At 34.6% G+C, this 22,485-nt stretch overlaps 1 protein-coding gene across 1 annotated transcript in view; it reads right to left on the bottom strand.

The window, feature by feature from the left end:
* LOC129248420 (cell adhesion molecule Dscam2) overlaps nt 1-22,485 on the bottom strand; it is a 229,806-nt gene that overhangs the window by 206,785 nt on the left and 536 nt on the right. The window lies entirely within an intron of this gene.

Genomic DNA, 22,485 nt, shown 5'->3' with positions numbered 1-22,485 from the left:
CAGTGGGGCAGGAAGACCGAGTGGCAACAGCAGCCAAAAATTAGGAAACGAAAGTAAATCGAAAATCTAGGCTGGTGTTGAAACTATTGTACAATTGTGCAGAGCCAGTTGAGCGCAATACGAGACAGCAGAGTGAATAGTAGTTTGGGAAAGAGGCGGGCGGCCGACCGGTCATTCGGACGGTAGTAGATACTGGTCAGTAAGGGGCTGTGATTGTGGGCCGGTGAGTGTAGGTGCAGTGCAGCAAGCCGCCGCAGTCGACTGCCGCCTACCCGCCTGCTTTTCATTGCTTGCGGCTTTTCAAATACCACAGCTGGTAGGAACCAAACGAAAAGGATAGTTTTTTCTTATTTTTGGTAGAAAATAAATGCCGCTTTTGCCTTTGCCATAGCCATTGTTTTCAGTTGCTTGAACAGCAAAAATGACTGCGGTCACTTGGGGCGAATGCTAAAACATGAAGTGTTGTTAAGCAAAGAACGACGGTGTGTAGGTGGTGGCATAAGGAAGGCGAGAGGGAGGGAGAAAGACGATCGAAAGCAAAAGCTCATACAATGGCGCACTGTGTCGATGTAATTTTCAAATTTTCATTTATTTTGGGTGAACAAAACAAAAATTAAAATAAAAAAAAAAAACAAAAAGAATAACAAAAGCAATATATGTATACTTATAAAAAAAAAATAAAGCTAAATGTAAAGGAGTTGAGGCAAATCTATTAATGAAAAAAAAATACCAAAAAAACGTTAAGAGAAAAACAAAAACTCACTCGAGAATACAAGCCGCAAAAGTTTTTCGCTTTAGCTTCACTGTTTTTCGGCGCAAATAAACGAAAATTGGGTCAAGGCAATGTGACAACACAGAGCATTCGGCGAAAAAATTTTTATCAAGTCAAAATTAAATGCTCAAGCACTTGCAAACGAAAGCGTTACCGAGAATGCAATTCGTATACGTTTCGCTAAATGTCAAATTCAAGCAGGGGAATGCAATGAGAAATAAAATTAAAACACAAGAATTCTCCGCTAAAAGTGTGCCACCAACAAATTTCATGCATTCAAATTTTGCGAACTTCAAATTAGATTTGTGTTTTTAAAATGAGTATTTTTATTTGGACTTAGTTTGCTCGCGCACAATTTTTTCTTCTTTATTTTGCTTGCAATTTAAATTTAGCTAGTTGCATATTTTTTGTTTTGCCCGCCCCACTTTTTTTGGACTGATAATCATCGCCGCTGTTTTTCGTAGAGCAGAGGAGCCACCACAGCGCATATCACTGAAAATTGACTACGAACGAGTGGAAAAACATTCAACATCATCACTAACTGCATTGATGGCTGCTAAGTCGGCTGCTATGCAAATGCTAACAAGTGAGCAGCAACCGAAAAAACGCACACAATTAGCTGTGCAAATATTTGGGCGCCTCAACGACGATTCCAGTTGCAAATCTGCTGAGTTTTAGCAATTGAGTACTTGGAGAATTTTACGCTAATTGGGCTGGAGTGGCAGGAGTGATTGTGAAGTTGACAAGGAAGATTGACTAAGCTTAAGTAAAAGAAAAAAAAAAATAAGATGGGTAGCAAAAATTAATAATTGGATATGGCATACATATGAAGCGATACACACAAACATCAAACAAAATTTTAAATATTTTATTTTACTCTATTTATCTTTATTTCCTTTATTGCAAAGAAAGTATGCTCTCCATACCGATAGGACAACATCAAGACCCATGTCGTAATTTGGCGGAGAAGCTTGGCCAATTGTGTATGTATATATAAAAAGTTTTTCAATTGGCGCGGGCCGATTTTGGCGCCCTGTGGCAGCCATTTTGTTTTGGTGACATCTGTCAAATCTTTTGTTTATTATTCAGTTGCTTATGCCAAATCATCATGGCAAGTTACACGATTAAACAGCACGTTCAAATGATAAAACTTCATTGCGCCCATTTTTCGGTAGACGTGCTGGCCCTTCCAATTTCTTATGGCCCATATTGAACAATATGGACCTATACGACATGTGGTTCCCGCAGGACGGCGCTACGTGCTACACAGCAAACGCCATTTTATTCCATTTCAACATCTACCCGCCCTTATTGAAAAACCCTTTAGTTAAATGAATATGTCCCTTAAAGAGGAAACTAAGTCCCAACTCTTTCCGCGCTGGATCTAATGGTTTGGCTGTATTGCATTTGGTGAAGACGGTTTTTTGTCAAATCTTTCCCTATATCCGTTTGGGTGAAATAGGTGAAAATTTCATACATTTTTGAGTATATCTAACTGTAAAATGAATAGTTGGTTCAGGCGGCGAGAAAAATGTCTAATGTTTATCGATCCAATACAGTAAGGGCATGCATTAGCGAGACGGTGGTATCACCGACTCTATTCTAGAAATGTGAACTTCACAGTCAACGCACCCTCTGGTGGAACATTCGTCAAAAATAACAACAAAATTACAGTGTGCATGGAATTGGCCAGGTATGTGAGTACTTACTCCATCGCTTTAGAGCTGAAGATTTGTCAGAAAACCATTTGGAAACATTTGCAAAAAACTCAACTTAGGACGAAACTCGATATTTGTACGGATCGCGGCAAAATATCCACCTTAGTAAAAGTAAACACTGCGATTCTTACTAAAACGTAACTGGTAATGGCAAATGGGTCGCATACAAAACCAACAGAGCAATTCCATGTCAAAGGATTCAAGTATTTTGTACATTATCGAAAGTTTTTCTGAAAACTGATTTATTTAAAGGCCTTTTTATAATAACACCAGCTGTCCAGTAGTCAGCTTATTAACAGCTGCAACCAAATTTTTCTGAAACTGGCACTGGCAACACAATGGTCCCTAGGGGTCTAAGTGAGATCTTTTTACAGATCAGTCAGCATTATCTAACCTAAACTTGGGTTGGAGATAGAAAAATAGTTTCTCGGTTCCCTCAGGTTAGCGAATTTAAGCGCTTTTTTATTTTAAGTACGAGTACCGCGTTTCTAACTCCCAACACCAAAGTAACCAGATCGCAGATTAAGACATTATTGGTTACTGCACCACTGACAGGCTGAAGGTCTCCCACATATTTCTTTAAAAAATGTATCTGAGTTTAGCCATTTTACCATTTTCATTACCTTCTCAACGCAGTTTAACATCCCGTCTCAACAGACAGACCCATTCAGTGCTGGTGAAAGCAGAGTCGATTATGACCCTTGAGGCAAGCTGAGGAGTATTGCCAACCTTCTACCGTTTTTCGGTCGCTTTTGCTCTAACGTTTTATGTTATTCCTACTAAAAGGTTACACTAATGCGCCGCAGTACTTGCATTGCTCTGGGTGTACCCACTCACTTGTTAACCTTTTTGATATACCACCTTGATGAAAAAGTTCCCGTAATATATTCAGAAATATATATTCTCAGGCTTTTGATCAAGCTCTCGAAACATTTCTCGAACTCTATTTTCGATAGAGCCATCATAACCGTTTTCGATTTTTCTATTGCTTCCTTTTGGTATGAATGAAAAACGGCGTGTTTTTCTTGATATTGGTTCATTTGGAGTTCTTCTTCACCTGATGTGTGGATTGCGCATTGTACTCACTAACCTATGTCTCGTCTCCAGTAATAATGCGTTTGGTGAATGTTGGATCGGATTCAGCTTTGGAAATCATGTCTTTGGCGACATCAACGCGGTGCATTTTTTGCATGAAATTCAGATCATTTGGGACCAGCATACAATTTTTTGGAGCTTCACATTTGCACTCAATTACACTAGAATTGCATGGACTGTAAAACTGCAATCCCAATTGGTTGCTTAGAAATTCTGAATAGAAGCTGTGATTTTTGGTAAAAGTTTGCTGATTTTTTTTTTTAATTTTATACAAAGTTTGAAACTCTGATTTATTTGGCTTAGGTTATGGAATCAACTATATTTTTATAAAAAGTTACGTAGAATTAAGTAACAAGTATTTTTTGTTAAAACTTACTAATCTATCACCCTGCTTTTATATTGCCCAGTTTTGTTTACTATTCTTTTCTTCTTCTTTTTAATTTTCATAATTTTTTTATAAAGGTATTTTCTTACGACTCTTTCTAAACAAACTTTCACATAAATCAAAAATGTCAAACTTTGTAAAAGATTTATAAAATTTTTACAAATATTAGGCAGAATTATAAAATATTTAGCAAAAATTTTTAGAATTTAAGTTTTAGTATGAAACGGTGCGATTTTCAAGTGATTACAAAATGCCGTTAATTTTTGTATTTTAATTTATTTTTATTGATTTCATTTTTAAAGAAAAACTTTTTTAATTTTTTAGATTTCTTTTACATTTTTTTATTATGTTTAAATTTTTTTTTAAATTTAATAATTTTTTTATTTTTATTTGCTTTTTAATTTCTTTAATTGAGTTTTGGCAATTTTCTTCATTTTTTTTATTAATTTTTTTGTTAATTTATTTTTGGTTTTATTTTTATTATTTTTTAGATTTATTTACTTTTTCAATTTAATAATAGGTCTATCGATAAGTTCGTGCGGTTTTACAACAGATGGCGTAACTTGATTATTATTCCATCGATCCACATTTCCAAACATTCATTGGAGAGCTACTGTCGTAAGGCGCAAACGTCAGTATAAGTTTTTTATTTGAAGCGTAAACAACAATATTTTTACCACACTTGAAAATGTCGAATTTCGTGCCAAATAATGTGTTTTTGCGGGGAATTCTTCTTCATTATTTTAATATGAAGAAAAAAGCAGCCGAAAGTCATCGTATCTTGGTGGAAGTTTATGGTGAGCATGCTCTAGCTGAGCGAACGTGCCAGAAGTGGTTTGCACGCTTTAAAAGTGGTGATTTTGGCTTGGAAGACGAAGAACGCGAGGGTGCGCCGCCAAAGTTCATGGATACCGAATTGGAGGAATTGCTCGATCAAGATCCGGCTCAAACGCAAGAAGAGGTTGCAAAAACTTTGGGAGTTGATCAATCAACCATTTCCAAACGTTTAAAAGCCATGGGAATGATCCGAAAGGTAGGCCATTGGGTGCCGTATGAATTGAAGCCAAGAGACGTTGAACGCCGTTTTATGGCATGCGAACAACTGCTTCAACGGCACAAAAGAAAGGGTTTTTTGCATCGAATTGTGACTGGCGATGAAAAGTGGGTCCATTACGACAATCCAAAACGTCGGGCAACGTATGGATACCCTGGCCATGCTTCAACATCGACGTCGGCGCAGAATATTCATGGCCTGAAGGTTATGCTGTGTATCTGGTGGGACCAGCTGGGTGTTGTGTATTATGAGCTACTGAAACCGAATGAAACGATTACGGGGGATGTCTACCGACGACAATTGATGCGTTTGAGCCGAGCACTGCGAGAAAAACGGCCGCAATACGCCGATAGACACGACAAAGTTATTTTGCAACATGACAATGCTCGGCCACATGTTGCACAAGTGGTCAAAACATACTTAGAAACGCTCAAATGGGATGTCCTACCCCACCCGCCGTATAGTCCAGACCTTGCGCCATCCGATTACTATCTCTTCCGATCGATGCAACATGGCCTGGCTGACCAGCACTTCCGTAATTACGATGAAGTCAAAAAATGGATCGATTCGTGGATTGCGGCAAAACCGACCGAATTTTTCACAAAGGGAATCCGTGAATTGCCAGAAAGATGGGAAAAAGTAGTAGTAAGCGATGGACAATACTTTGAATATTAAATTTGTAACCATTTTACGTCAATAAAGTTTCAAATTTCGAAAAAAAAACCGCACGAACTTAAACATAGTCCTATTACATTTTTTTTTATTTAGAATTTCCAATTTATTTAATTATTATTTTTTAAATATTTTTAATTAATTCATTTTTTTATTGTTGTATTATTTATTTTTTTAATTTAATTTATTTATTTTTTGCCAGTGGTAGGTTGAGTTTTGGAAATTTTCTATATTTTTTTTTATTATTTTTTGATTTTATTCTTATTATTTTTTTAATTTTTTTTTTTTAGTTTAATAACTTCTTTTATTTGAATTTTTTTATTCTATTGGCGTTTTTTATTTTCTTTAAAAACCCCCTTTTTAATTTTTTAAATGGTGTTCTTTTATTTTATTTTTAATTTTTTTTTAATTAATTTATTTTCTTATTTTTAATTTTAGTTTTCTTTATTTAATTAGTTTTTTTTGCCAGTGTTAGGTTGAGTTTTGGCAATTTTCTTTATTTTTTTTTATTAAAGTTTTTTTTAAATGTATTTTTTTAATTTTGATTTTATTTTTATTATTTTTTAATTTTTTTTTTCTTCAGTTTAGTAATTTTGTTTATTTGGAACTTTTTTCATTCTATTGACGTTTTTCATTTGCTTAAAAAAACCCTTTTTTAATTTTTTTACATGGTCTTTTTTATTTATTTTTTTTTTTAAATAATTGATTTTTTATTGTTAATTTAATTTTTATTATTTCTTTCTCTAGATAGTTCTTTTGTTTGGTTGAGTTTTGGATATTTAATTAATTTTTTTAATTAAAATTTTAATTTATATATAATTTTAATTTTTACATATAATTTTAATTTTTGATTTTATTTTTACCATTTCTTAAATTTATTTACTTTTTTTTTCAATTTAATAATTTTTTTAAATTTTATTTATTTATGTTTGTTTTTTAAATTAAAAAAAGCTATTATTAGTTTTAAAAAAAATTGTTTTATTTTATTTTTAAGTTAAGAAACTTTTTTTTTAATTAATTCATGTTTTTTTTATTTTTGTTTTATTTTTTTTTTTTTTTTACTTTAATTTTATTATTATTATTTTTTTTAAATTTAATTGTTTGTTTTTGGCAGTGCTAGATTGAGTTTTACAATTTTCTTTACTGTTTTTATTCAAATTTTTTTTGTTTTAATTTATTTTTTATCTTTGATTTTATTTTCATTATTTTTTTAATTTATTTATTTTTTCTATTGAGAATTTTTTTTTTTTCATTTTATTTATTTATGTTTTGTTTTGCCGGTGCTTTTTCTTTCATATAACAAAATTCGAGTACGTAATATATGATATGAGTACATACTTTGCCGACTTGGACTTTAGTGAACAGAAATTGTTCGTAAAAAAACAAAAATTTCCATACGTAGTTTATAGCCTATTAAATTTTAATCTAATAAAGCGCAAGTTCAAGCTGGATCAAAAATTTCATTATTATTTTATAATTTTTCTCCTTCATAGTATTACGCATTTTCTCCATAAAAAAATCATACATTCTTCACTCCAATACAATGGTGGAATTTAATAATAAAAAATTTTCAAGGCTACGACTAGCATTTCCTGATCACTTAGAATAACAGACTCACCCACATGCACACTCTTCAAACTGCAGTGTGGCTATTCCTTTAACTAACCACATTTCTCATCTTTGATTATACTTTGGCGCGTACACTCTTTTTGGGTGTTTGGCCGAGCTCCTCCTCCTATTTGTGGCGTGCGTGTTGATTTTGTTCCACAAATGGAGGGACCTACAGTTTCAAGCCGACTCCGAACGGCAGATATTTTTTATGAGGAGCTTTTTCATGGCAGAAATACACTCGGAGGTTTGCTATTGCCTACCGAGGGGCGACCGCTATTTGAAAAAAACTTTTTCCTAATTTTGATGTTTCAGCGAGATTCGAACCTATATTCTCTCCGAATTCCGAATGGTAGCACGCCGCACCAACCCATTCGGCTACGACGGCCGCCGTATCTGTACAATTTCAATATTCAATATTTTATTTTATTTCTTTTTCCTCGCCAAAACCCACCTTCAGCTCCTTCTTTATGTATTGTATTATCTCTTCTCATTTTTTATTCAATTCAATAGAAACCTTTAGTTGGCCTACTTTGCTATTCTACTACTTATAGACTTTTAAAATGTATATTTATCAAAAACTATCGCCAGTATAGCTATTTTGCATTATCTCAAATATTTACTTGCACTTGCTTGCAGTCAAAGCTGAGCAATGCAAGAACGAATACTGGTAGCTCCATTAAGGATATTCGATATTTGATAATAAATATATGTTTTCATAAAAAAATGGCTTCACTTTTGAGTGCTGGCATTCATATTATGTATGTACATTCGACATGTATGTGGGTGTGTGGATGTGTGTTTGTGTTAGAAAATGCTCATTTACAATATTTCTGCTTACCTCCTTTTACCTCACCTTTAACTTACCTACAAATGTTTGTTATATAAAAATACTATTCTTGATAGTGACACGTTTGCATCTCATCTACAGGTATTGAGTACATCAAATCTATACAAAGCCTTCACAACAAAAAATATAATATAATCAAAATTGATTATCTAATTTCATTTCAATTGAGCTCTATTTTTTGATATTTATTTCCTTTTGTTGCTTCAATTTTGATGCCGGTATATTCTAAAATATCTGAGAGCTGCTTGAAAATTGCGATCCTTCTCTCGAAGGTTGCCATTGATGTGCTGAAAGTTCTATAGTTAAATTTGTGCGGTTTTAAGCAACCCAGTTATGCAAAGCATACTAGCAGTTTAGCAGTTTGAGGTTGGTCTCCATACTAAAATCGAAAATAGTAGATACTGAGAAAAAATACGCTTTAATTATCATCAGTCCATCTGGAAGCAGTTGTATGGTAGCAGACAATTTTTAAATTTAGTAAAAAGAATAAAATTAAGAACATCTCGACATTAAATATGATTTAAACACATTTTCTGGTGAAAATATTTTTTTTTTTAAATAATATTCAAATCTAATAACACTGTGGGACAGTGAAAATATACTTTTATGGAGACCTAGCACAACTTGTAGGTATAGTAAAACTAAGAAACATGGTATAGGAGAAATTTCCAATACACCCCCAAAATCTCATTTTATGGCCATAAAACCGTTTTTCAGTAGGTTGACGTGAACAATTCCTCCTAACTTCGCCAATTTCCATCCGATTTCGAATTTGTTTTTTTAGTTCGAAAGAACAAAAACAAGCCTTTTTGACAGTGTGTTGACAATTTTTCTGAAATGACAACTGACGAGTCTGTAGACGGAAGTATTCGGAATTTTTTTATTTTTTCTCTATTTTTTCAACTTTGACATCATTTTTGCGATATTATCCGATACTGAGGATGTTTTTTAGTACACTACTGTTATAGTGAATTTAATTCTGCGTCGAATGAGCTATATTTGACTATAATTGAATTAAAATTCATAAAGTTGTGCGAGTTGTTCGAGTTTTAAGATTTTATTTTTTTTACTAATTTTATAGCAAGTGTCAGCATAAACACATCATCAGTACGAAACAGTACCCTTGCTATCTTTTTGAGTGGGATAGCCGTGCCCCGAATCGCTATGCAAAATCTGAATGGCCAACACGTCAACTCTACAAAATTGGTCAAAAAAATGTTTTGAACCCTCCACTTGTCCGACCAGAAAATGTTATCTTGCCACTACTGCACCTGAAACTTGGGTATGCGAAGCAGTTTTTGAAAAAAACTAAAAGTCGATGGCGAAGCGTTCCGTCACCTGAAAGAAGTTGCATTCCCTAAAGTCAGCGATGCAAAGCTTAAAGGAGATAACACATTATTCTCATATTTGTTAATAGTAGTTTACAGTTTATTACAATTTTAGGGATCCTTGTCGGGCCTCAGATTCGAAAATTCATGCGAGATGAGAAATTTACGAGTAAGCTCAGTGCAGTGGAAAGACGGGCATGGGAAAGTTTTAAATCATTGTGTGAGAAGTTCCTTGGAAGTAAAAAGAGCTCTGATTATGTTGAAGTCGTCAAAGAGTTTTTGAGTGCGTACGAAAAAATGGAATGCAATATGTCCATCAAGATACACTTCCTGCACTCACATTTGAATTTTTTCCCGGAAAACCTGGGCCAGATGAGCGATGAACAGGGTGAACGATTTCACCAGGAGATAGGAGTAATCGAAAAACGTTTACAAGGGAAGAACTCTATCAACATGCTTGCTGATTACTGCTGGTCCTTGAAACGTAAAACAAGTGATGACTCTTATAAATGGAGCAGGTCTAGCAAACATTTTTGAAATGAAGATTAGTTTTTCCCGACATCTTTTAAAATTTTAAACCTGTACTGTCTCGTACTGATGATGTGTTTATACTGACACTTGCTGTAAAATTAGTAAAAAAAATAAAATCTTAAAACTCGCATAACTCGCACAACTTTATGAATTTTAATTCAATTATAGTCAAATATAGCTCATTCGACGCAGAATTAAATTCACTATAACAGTAGTGTACTAAAAAACATCCTCAGTATCGGATAATATCGCAAAAATGATGTCAAAGTTGAAAAAATAGAGAAAAAATAAAAAAATTCCGAATACTTCCGTCTACAGACTCGTCAGTTGTCATTTCAGAAAAATTGTCAACACACTGTCAAAAAGGCTTGTTTTTGTTCTTTCGAACTAAAAAAACAAATTCGAAATCGGATGGAAATTGGCGAAGTTAGGAGTGATTCTTCACATCAACCTACTGAAAAACGGTTTTATGGCCATAAAATGAGATTTTGGGGGTGTATTGGAAATTTCTCCTATACCATTTTTTTTAGTTTTTCTATAGCCACAAATCGTGCTAGGTCTCCATAAAAGTATATTTAATTTTTTTTTTTTTGTCACACCGTGTAATCTAATCATTTTATCTATTCCGAGAAGTAAAATGGATATTCAAGCGACTTAAGATTTATTTTAATTAACTATTAATTAACAATACAAGGGTTTTGTGTCTTTGCAATACTACGTACAATGAGCTGTAATTCGATATTTTTATCGAAAAGTTTGGTATTTTTTATATGGCATAAATAAACTTACATATACAGTGACCGACAAAAGTCTACATACACCGCCCATTTCCACTGGATTGAAAGTTCAAAAACTTTACTGAAAAATATGTTTACACAGTTTTATTTCAAAGCTTTTTCTAATCATTATAAACTTAAAAAAATACAACATTAACATAAAATAGCAAAGCTATGCAAAAAAAACCTAAAACCAACGTTGACAAAAGTCTACATACAGTACACAAATATTTTACTCCAGTGTGAAAAACTTCACTTAACTCTAAGTAATATTGCTTCTCAGTATTTACTTAGTCTACCATTAGCATTAATTACAGCTTGAAGCCGTCGTGGCATCGAGGTGACTAAATTTGTTAACTCTGCAGGAATTATATTGTTCCAAGCTTCTATTAGGCGTCTTTTGAGTACTGAAGAAGCGCTTAAAATCGGAACTTTTCTAATTATTCGACTTAAAATTTCCCAGACATGTTCAGTAATATTCAAATCTGGGCTCTGCGGTGGTGCATTTAATTGCCTTGGAGCATGGTAAAGCAGCCAATCCTTCACAATGTGTGTTGTGTGCTTTGGATCGTTATCCTGTTGAAAGACCCAACCTGGACCAAGCTCCAAATCATCCACCGAAGATTTCAGATTGACTCCCAATAGTGATTTGTATTTATAACGATCCATATTACCTTCAATAAATAGTAATCTTCTAACTCCAGATGCAGCAATAGCTCCCCAAACCATTACATGGCCGCCACCATGCTTCACTGTTGAGACCAAATTGTTCGGACTCACTTCAATATTTTTTTCCTCCACACTTCTGCTCCTCCATCGCTACCGATTATATTAAACTTCGGCTGATCTGTAAACAAAACTTTTTGCTAAAAATCCATCCCCTTTTCCCTGTATGCTTTGGCGAACTCCAGGCAAAGTTTACGAGTTTTTTTTTCAGAAATACGAGGCTTTTTTCGTAGTGTTCTACTATGAAAGCCGTTTTTGTTCAGAGCTCTTTGAATTCTTCTTGGATGAACACACTTGTTGGATGAGCTTGCTATATCCTCGGCCAATTTCGGAGCAGAAACTTTTGGATTTTTGTCCACTTCTTTTAGAATCAAGCTGACGTCTCTGCGAAATAGTTTGCTTGGGCGGCCACTGAGCGGCTTATTTTCGGTGGAACCACTATTTTTAGAGTTTTTTACAATGGTCTGGACTGTTGCACGACTTAAGTTTACGATTTTGGAAATTTGGCCATATGTTTTTTTTTCTTTTCTGTGCTGAATAACTAAATTTCTAACGTCAACTGATATTTCTTTTCTAGTAGCCATTGTAGTTGCTTAAGTATTCAAATTGGAACTAAAATCAATATTAGCAAAGCAACAAACATAAGAAAAGGAAAGAAACAGACAAACTGTATTTTACCGTTATCACAACATAGGATATCAGAGTACAAGCTAGGGAACCGGTTCTGTATGTACACTTTTGTCAAGGCAGTTTTTGGGTTTTTTAGCATAACTGTGTTGTTTTATGTTAAAGAATGGATTTGTTTTAGTTAAGTCGATTAGAAAAAGACTTCAAATGAAATTGCATAAACACATTTTTAAGCACAGTGTTTGTACTTTGTAAACAACGAAAGGTAGGGTAATGTATGTAGACTTCTGTCGGCCACTGTAACTCATTTTACTCCCGAGATTTATTTCTTCTTTTATCCATGAGGTGAAAAATTCATTTCGTCCAAAGGATGGAATTAGCTCGCAAAATTTTCGTACAATGACGTTGGTTCCAAGTTGATAGACGTGATTTGAACCTTGGATTTATGTTTTAAGTCTTGGATCAATGCAAGTGAGTCTTAACAGCAGTCAATAGTAAGGGTGTTCCAAGGCGAGCTTAATCCAACAAAAGTTGTTCGTAGAAGAAACACCTCGAGGCAAATTCAGAAAATCTGGTAATATCGCAACTGTATTACTAGAGAAACTTGAAACATTCAATTTTGAGCGATACAAAAACCATTTGTTTGCCAGAAGTTTTCGTAGAACTAAGGACAACCAACCGGCGAAGACGAATTACCACCAAGACAATGCGAGCTCTCACGTATCGGCTCGTTCAAGAGAGGTTTTGAGCTGTCAAGAGAACGAAGTAATGGGTCATCCGCCTTATAGCTCCGATTTAGCACCAACTGATTTCTTTTTGCGCCTGAACATAACAAATAAATGAAGAAGCCTTTAAAGAGCTCGTTTTGGAGGATTTTTGAGTGGCGAAAGTGCTTTGAAAATTTGTTAAGGTTAAAGCGAATACAGAAGTGCATTGACTTGTAAGGAGAATATGCTGAAGAACAAAAAAGCCAGTTCCATTATTATTTTACTGTGATTTCATTATTGCGCGCAAAATATAAAAAACAACCCTCGCACAAATAAGTTTGCGCATACTACTAGACTGAACTCCGCTTTCCCCTTTCATTTGTGGTTTGCAGCAAAAGCAAGACGTCACAATTTTTTGCTAATTTCAAAACTGCAGATGATTTTTATGACAAGCTTTCCTTTGCCAAAAAGGGTCGAATGCACGACCATTGGATTAGTAATTTATTTGCCGCACGAAAGCACACACAGCCAAGGCAGATTGGGGCCACTGACTTGAGTACGCTTGAACGCCCTAGGAAAATAAATTTAAATGTGATACAGAATAAATTTTGAATAAGTACAAATGTGCTAACGGTTTTCTAAAATTTTTGTAAATTAAAAAAAAATATACATAAAAAAATTCTAGCTGAAATTACAAATTTCCACCTTTAACCATTTGGAAACTTATTACAATACGCTCAAGGTTGAAAGTATGAAATGAAATAAAAATCACCACATACATGAATAAATTCAATTGCGCATGTATGCGGCTAAACATGAAAACGTCAGTGTGAAAGTGCCAAGTTGTTGCAATGTTGCAGTGCAGTGTGCAGGGAACCGGAAAGAAAGAAGAAATTGAAAAGGTATGACCCAAAGTAGAGGCACTCAACATGTCAGAAGTTTTGTCGAGTGCCTCAAAAGAAGCTAAAGCGAAGTTGTAGAAGGTGAAGGTAAGCGAGAAAAGTACGCGTGAAGAGAATGGGGAAAATGAATCAAAATTCAAGCGAAAATCCTTCGACTATGTGAGGCTGCAGCAAAACAAAAACTTGTGTCGAAAATTCTGTGGGCGAGAAGTAAACGTAGCAACATTTCCCCCCACCAATCATTGCCACACGTACATACATACATATGAGAAACATGTACGAGTGTGCACTCTGGTGCATTCTTCAAGTGTGTTGCAACAGGCACACGTGTGCCACAAGTACGAGTATAACTAAAGGCCGACTGACTACGACGACGAAGTTCAATGGGTGCGGGTGGCGTCCCCTGCAATGTGCAACATACTCATAGAAAGAAGGCCACCCGCTGATCCTGCTGCAATTGAGGCACTCAACCGTTCGAGTCGAGTATGGCAATGTGCAACTTTGCACTTGTACTAATACAAAAAGTCAGCCGCAGTACTAAAGCACATATAAAGTTCAGTTGCAGTCACCCACGAAGTTTTGTCTGACATATACGACAGCAACCAGCAGCAAGCAGCATCGAAAGAAAAAGGACTAAAAGAACATAAAAACAAAAAAAAAACAAAGATGCACGGAACAACGAGAAGAGTTGCAGCAGAGGATGGAACAGGGAAGGGAGTAGCGGGAGGGGATGAAAGCGACAGAGAATCGGCTTCTTTCACTTCACTTTCTGTGACATAAGTAGAAAAAATTAAGCATGAAACCAAACAGAAAGCCGCAAAGTTTTGGTGATGCACAGTGCGGCTTTGAGTCAGGGTTGAAGGATGAATGTGGGTGTGTGTGTACGAATGTGCCTGTGTAAGTGTGTGTGCAAGTCATTGCGTTGTTGTCGTTTGCATTTTTTGCAGGAAATTAACTTTGTGTAGTGTACAGCAAGCAACTTGGCCAAAGGCTATGTTTAGTGTCGAGAAAACTTGTATCAAGACATGTTCTGGAAGAGCTGTGCACGAAATGAAATATGAGTATTTATGTAGGTCTGTTTAATTGATGATACATGAAAAAATAAACATAAATAATATATTACTATTATGAGGGGATTTGGCAGAGCGAGCTGAAAGATCTGTTGTGCTTCCTTCATCGGTTTAGCGTGATTTCTCCTTGTAACCTTCATATAAGTACTCGATAAATAGCATTCGTGTCAGTTTCACATTTCTGAGTGTAAAACATAAAAAGCAATGTCACGATTTTGACCAGCTTTGACTATTTTCCCTTAATTTTTTAAAGATTTATTCTTTTTTTATGCGAAAACAAAACAAAAAAAATGCAAATCTAAACACGAAACTTTATAAAAAAAATTAGAAAAATGTCACAAACTTTCCAACACAATTTCATAGTTTTTAATTAGAATTTCTAGGAAATTTTCTGGTATGTAATTTAACGGCTTAATTTAAATATCGAAGTGCAAATGTGAAGTTGCTAAAAAATTCCGTTGATTTTTGATAATTTTTTTCACTGATGGAGTTGCGTAGTTTTCCCGGATAAAAAATGTCTTACATTCGTTACGTGAAGTAAATGCACAACACCGTCAGTGAAAAAAATCATGAAAAATCAACGAAAATTTTTAGCTACTTCAAACATTCGCTTTATTAAATATATTAGAATTAAATTGGCTACAAAACTGCATACTTAAAAATTTTGAATAAAGAAGTGTAAAATTTTCTTGGAATTAAAAAATAATTGAAATTTTGTACAAACTTTTCTTACATACTTTTATAAACAACAAATTAAACTAATTAAGCAAACATTTTTAGTTTGAAAATTTCTTATTCTGTCACTCTCTACATATTCCAACATACATATTTCCAATTTATTTATTTTTTTCTAGGTTGAGCACTTTCTCTGTAAATGTTCAGGTTTGGCAGCTAGACGATTAAGGTCACTGGGTGCTCCTTTCTTCGGCAGCCTGGGGCAGTGCGCCAACCAAAATCCCATCAATTTTCTCCATTATATCAACAGCTCTGGCTAGCTGTAGATATCTGCCTGTTGGTGGTCTCATAAAGGTATCAAAACGGAGCTTGAGGAGTGCCAGACTGGCACTTTAACCATTTCACCTACGTACTTACCGCTAGGTACAAAATATGTATTTAAAATAAAAGCTAATATTAGACGCGACTTTAAAAATGTGAATTTTTAGTACTATCAGTAGTGCGAGGACGTTGTAGAAGCACAAAGACGAATCATAAAGAATATTCAGGAAGAAGCACCAACGAAACTCACTCTAGGGATTTAGATTAGATTAGGCTTGACTTGAGGTTTGCACTTCGGACTCGAGGTCTATTGTGTCCTCTACTCATTACAGTAACTCATCCAAAACCAGTGCTCTTATTACACTTGACAGAAGAGTTGGATTGGACTTAGCAGCGTATGTGCCTTTCTTCTGGCTGCAATTGGGCGAGATGTCTCAACCTTCTCCACGGGATAATGCTACACTCAAGGAGAAGTTGTATTGAAGTCATCGAGAATTTCTCGCAGAAAAAACAAGAGTCAATGGATCATATCTCAATCCCACGCAATCTGCAATGAACTGCGAGCATTCTCCGGAGGGTTATGAGTTTTCTATACCTTTTTTGGTTGTACCCCCCAGTAAGGGGGGTAGTTCTCCACTCCTAATCTTCTTCTTGATGGTGTATTATCCCACAGCAAGGGGATCTAAATTAGTCGGATGCGATTGTGCGTTCCTAACAAATTCAGTTTCTCCTTACAATCAACGACCAGTGAGGGCAGTGACCATCAGGTATGAGCCTGAAAAGGGCAAAACTGTTCACGATGTCCACAAAGAGCGATCTATGGGACGACGGACAATCATAAGCGCCGCAAGAGAAGAGTAACTACTGGCAACTCATTGCGAAGCTTCAAAAACATCTGTGGGACAACCAGCGAACAGGCATCACTCTAACATTTGCGTTGACTAAATAAGTTCCATAACTCGTATCTTCTTTGATTTGTACATTTGCTCTACTTATATTATCTATCACGTCGGTAGGCAATGGCAAATCTTCGAAAGTATTTCTCCTATGAAAGAGCTCCTCCTAAAACAACAACCATCTGCCGTTAGGAGGCAGCATAAAATTGTAGGTAACTCTATATGAGGAAAAATATCAAGACACACACCACAAATAAGAGGAGGAGCTCCACCAAACAGCCGATAAAGGCTGTAAGTGCCAACTAGTTATATGTATACATGATCCAGGGGGCACTGGATTGTGGTTAAAAGACATATTGAAGAAAAGATAGACCTCGCCACAGTACAACAAAGCGAAGCCTCACAGACAGGCACATAAGAAGATCAGCTTACATGAAGCTGATTACAAATATGGTGGACACAGATGGAGGTGAATAGAACTGGTCCATTTTATGGACGGTGTACTAGGCGCTCTAGAAGTAATGCAGAAAGTAGTCCTGGGAAGCAAGTCTTCGAGAAGAGGACGAGGGATTGTTTTAGTGAGCGCACCGTTGAACGCAGTAGACGACGGTCGCGAAGGCATTTTGAACCCTACCTAGCTCACCAAAAAAATATAAAATATTAAAAAGAAAATGATCCAACTAATTACTTTTATGACCACGTAAAGTTTGTATAAAATTACCGTCCGGGTCTCCTTTGCAATTCAATTTTTTTGCTGCTCTGTGCCAAAAATGTCCTACTGGTCCCGTACAAACTACCTTCAACTATCAGCAACAAAGTTAGATAAACCAACTAAGTCCGTTGTTTATATTTATTTAAATTTGATGACTTTTTCCACAGATAAAATGGAGAATGAAAACCAAGTGCAGCAGAGACAAAAGATATGTGACAAGTAGGCTGCCTTTGGAATATTCTTGTACAGCGCATACACTCTGCCATTTCGTCACACTTGCCATCGCATGACTTAGCCAAGTTTACTGTACATAGCTGCTGCTTGCTAATATTTACTACAAGCCTAAGCTACTGTGCAGCTAACCAAAGTGTTTGACTTGCTTAGGCAAGAGAAAAGTAAAGCAAGTTTAGAAAGTTTAAGTTGGCTACCTAACCTGCTTCTCAACAACAGCCAGTACATAAGTTCATAAGTACGAATGTGTAGTAGTAGTCGCGGGCACAATGCCCAACACCTGCAAGCATACGAGTGTGCATATGTGAAGCTCATATGTACGTATGTATGTATGTGTGTTTGTGTGTATCCAGGTATGTGCAGGCGGGTAAGGATTTGCAATTTTCGGACGTAAAACTATTTTAAGAGTTTTTTATTCTGTTTTCTCTTTTTTAGCCTTTTTTTGTTTCATTCATTTTGTTGGTTTTTGAGTATTTACACTTACCATGTCATGAAGTTTTAGCTGACAAACTTCTATAGTGCTTTTCTTTAGTGTAATTTAGGCAGAAGCTTTGAAGTGTGTTGGTTGATCCTTCTTTAGAGTTTGGCAATATCAGGACGGGGCTTATATGCATTCCTATGTATAATATTTTCCTAAGTTTATGCACTTTTAGCACTCACATTTACAACGCGTACATATATTGCATTTTCGAAATCTTTTGCCGTTTTGCACAAATACAGTCATAAATAAAATTCAAAATTTGGATAAAAAAGCTTACTTTCAAGTTTTTTGTGTATGGTGGCAGGTGTAAGCGAAGTTGGCAACTTTGCACAAGTGCGCCATATAAGAAATTTGCCATGCACTTGCGCTAGTATATACATACAGCGGTGTGCAAAATAATAGTAGCGCGACGAATTAGGTTTTAACAATTATTTTTATTTATTTCACAAAAATTTTAAAAAATTAAAAAGAAAGAAAAAACTACATCAAAGTTCAGAATTTCAAAATTCAATTTTCAACTTTTTATTCTGAACTGAAAAGTGAAAAACGTAATGCATTTTACAACGGAAATCACATAACTTAAAGGTCCAAACGTTACTCTAAATTCATAAAAATTAAAAAAAAATAAATAAAAAAAAAAAACAGTGCGTGTAGCGTAGTACACATAACAGAAGTGAAACTTTCAAGGCAGACAAAAAAAGAGACCCAAGAGAGAATGATAGAGAAAGAGAGAAAGAATATATATCTAAATAAATTCACAACATTTGTAGAGAATACAAATAGACAAAATTTACAAAAAACGGAGAAGGCTCGACCGGTGCAGGTAAACGCCGGACACAAACCGTGGCAACAACGCGCACTACTCCGAGCGCTTATCGCCCGGACAAACGCAGTGATTCCAGGAACGCAGCAATGGCACAAATTAAAGCAAGGCAGTACCAATAAATCCGACGCCGGAATGGATAGCACTTTTTAGTACGCACAAGCACTAGCCAGGAAACGCCAAAAAGTAGGCACCAAAAAAACGCCAAAAAAATTGGGATCAAAAAACGCCCCAAACAGTAGGCACCAAAAATATATTTCCTACAAGTGTGCACCAACAAACATGCGCCAAAAAGTAGGCAGTGTTATTTCTCCCTAGAAAGTAGCAACGACAAGGAAAAACTCAGGAAAAATAGCCTAAAGTGTATTTAAGATGTATATAAGGTATAGCTCTCTCTCTCCTTTTCCTCTACGTGTATCTAAGATATCTAAAAGGTATATCTGTCTCTCTCCTTTTCTTCTACGTAATATCTTTTTTCTCTCTCGCGGAACGAAAATGCCCATCACGTTGCATGGCCTTGAAATTTTACTCTCGACTCTCGCTCGTCCATTGACGCCTAGGAAGTTTCACTTCAAAAAAAATTTTGTTCAAAGTTTAGAATTTCAAAATTCAATTTTTTACTTTTTATTCTGACCTTTAAAAAAATGCTGGGTATGCAGTTTTATTCTTCATTCAATATTAGTGCACGTTTCAAGTGGCTCAAAATTATCGTTGAATGTTTACCATTTTTTTACTCGTAAGGTATTGAGGCATTTTCTTCCATATAAATAGCTCCGAACCTGTGCTTGGGTATGGATTTATTTATTTACGCACTTTTTGCGAATTTTTACTTATTCTGTTTCCAAATGTTACCAAAACATGGAAATTGCTATATTTTCGGAATTACAAAGAAGAAGGTTGGTTGTAACAACAGAGTCACAATGGAATCGATCTTCATATATCGGAAAAACTAAAATGATCATAGATGCGATCTAATGAAGATGTCATTGCGATGAGGTAAGCCCGTGAGAGGGTTTCATCATTGCTTCACACGGCTTAAAATTCTTACTTACTTACTTACTGCTGTCCTGATCTCCTCGTAAAGCGTGAATTTTACGTTACCCCAACGACCGGGATTCATGTCCGTCCAAGGATAGTAACTTCAGCAGCATTTGCCAAATATTCATGAACAGTATTTTTGCTGTACTAACAACACCAACATTTAGCTAAAAATTTCCCGATTAATAAACTGTAAACGGAAGCCACAAGGGGAAAAACATATCGCTAAAATAAATCGAAAAAAATGTTTAAGGAAAGAAATAACAATGGACTAATAAAATATAATACACACTGTTTTTTTTTATTTTTTTTTAGTTTTTTATTTACATAGTTTATCGAAGCGAAAGAGTTCAGAAAATATTGTGCATATTTTTCATATTTTTTATTTCGGATTTTCTAAATGGCTGAGAGGGACAAAAAATAGCCACTAGTTTAGTAGGCAGAGGGATAATAGTTTCGAAAGAAATCTTCCTTAAAGTATTTTACAATATTTTTATTTATTGTTGAAAATATTTTATATTTGAAATGCAAGAATCTTGCGATTTCGTATGCTGAAAGGCGTAAATTTTGAAACATTGCTCTCCCTCCATCAATAAAAATATCCAAAGCTCAAATTTAAAGGCTTAGAGCCAGTCAGAATTCCCAAAAAATAGATTTTAAATTACTTTTACTTTTAATGTAGTAAAATGTTTCGAAAAGATTCTCTGAAAATTTCAATTCAACTGCGTGAATACTTTCCGAGATATCCGAACGGCCCGCGGAGCTTAAACAAGCAGTTGAGCGTCTTCTTGTTAAGTGATTCACGTCTTTCGGACATCGTCCATTATTCTAAGAATAGGGCATTTTTTGTAGGCTTGAGTATAATGAGAACTAAATAAGTAAACAACTTTAAGATTTATTCAACGTAGGGCATTTCGGGAGCTATAAAACTCTAATAAAGCGGGTTTTTTTAGATTTTTACACTTTATAATATTTTTAGCCCTCTAGATTTTTTTCTTTCTTTCGCATTTAATAGCTGAAGCTGAAATTATGCTCAGTAATTCCGGCAAGTTTTATGATGCCTTTCCCGAGTTATATTGGAATAAAAACTGCAAGCCGCAGACAGTTTATAATTACGTTGCTGCGAAACTTTTTCTTTCAAAATCCGTGACCAGTGTAATTGAAGAACCAATAAGTGGATTTGAAGTAATAAAATTGATATAACTTTTTGAAAGCACAAGAAAGGAGTACCAGGACAAAGCATTTTTTTGTTGAATATTTGCTGCTTTGAAACAATAAATCAAGCTTTTGTTCCATGGAAATTCGGATGTAAGCGTACGAAAGCCGTCATTTTGTTACATCAAAAAAACAATAAAAAAGGATTCGATTAGGGACTAGGTTTATTTTATTATACAACAAAGGAATTTACTATACACGAAATTTATTTTACTATACAACAAAGGGTGAAAAGTGGACATAGCAACAGCAGGAGTGGGTGCATGTGGAAAATGGTGGGCATGTGAAGGTGGTGAGCCTGGTGAACCGGGTGAAAAGTGGACATATCAACAGCAGGAGTGGGTGGAAAAGGTGGCTATGGAAAATGGTGGACATGTGAAAGTGGGCTGGTGAACCGATAAGGAATTCGTGAGTAAATCACTACTTGTGAGAGAGGGTCCAAGAAAGATGGCGACAACTTATTATTATACTTTTAATTATTTAATTTTTACTATTTTAATTTATTTTTTGTTAAAAAAACACTTGTTTAAAAAAATTTTTTTTTACTTTTTTGTTGTCTTTTATTTTTTTTATTTGTTTTTAATTTTTTTGTTGTTTTTACATTTTTTTTGTTGTTTATTTTTATTTTTTTAGTTTTAATTTTTTTTGTTTTAATTATAGTTTTTATCTAATTTAATTTTAATTATTTAATTTTTACTATTTTTATTTAATTTTATTTTCATTTCATTGTTCTTATTTTATATATATATTTTTTTTTTTCGTTTAAAAAAACTTGTTTTAAAAAAATGTTTTTTTTTTTTACTTTTTTGTTGTCTTTTATTTTTTTATTTGTTTTTAACTTTTTTGATGTTTTTACATTTTTTATATTTTTTTTTGTTTTTGTTTTTTTTTTTTTTTTTAGTTTTTAGTTTTTTTTTTAATTGTAGTTTTAATCTAATTTTTTTTTAGTTTGTAATTTTTTTTTTTATTAGAGTTTTTATCTAATTTTGTTTTTTTTTATCCAAAGACTGGCATCGCTACAAAACATCACTCAAGTCATAAAGCAATCAAATGTAAAAAAATGGAAGGTGTAAGTTCTTGACCGATTTAAATGGAAGAACATCGTTGAGGAAGCTAAGGCTCACCCCGAGCTGTAATGCTGATGGATGTTGATAAAGATATAGTTGGCGCTTACACTCTGTTTGGGTATTTGGTCGAGCTTCTCCTCCAGTTTGTGATGTTTTAGTTGCTGTTATTCAGAAAATGGAAAGATCTACAGTTTTGTGGCATATT

Source organism: Anastrepha obliqua, chromosome 5 (genome assembly GCF_027943255.1).
Source record: "Anastrepha obliqua isolate idAnaObli1 chromosome 5, idAnaObli1_1.0, whole genome shotgun sequence".
In the NCBI taxonomy this organism is placed as follows: Eukaryota; Metazoa; Arthropoda; class Insecta; order Diptera; family Tephritidae; genus Anastrepha; species Anastrepha obliqua.
Note: the sequence above shows the minus strand (reverse complement) of the source record. Positions and strands in the feature narration are given on the sequence as shown.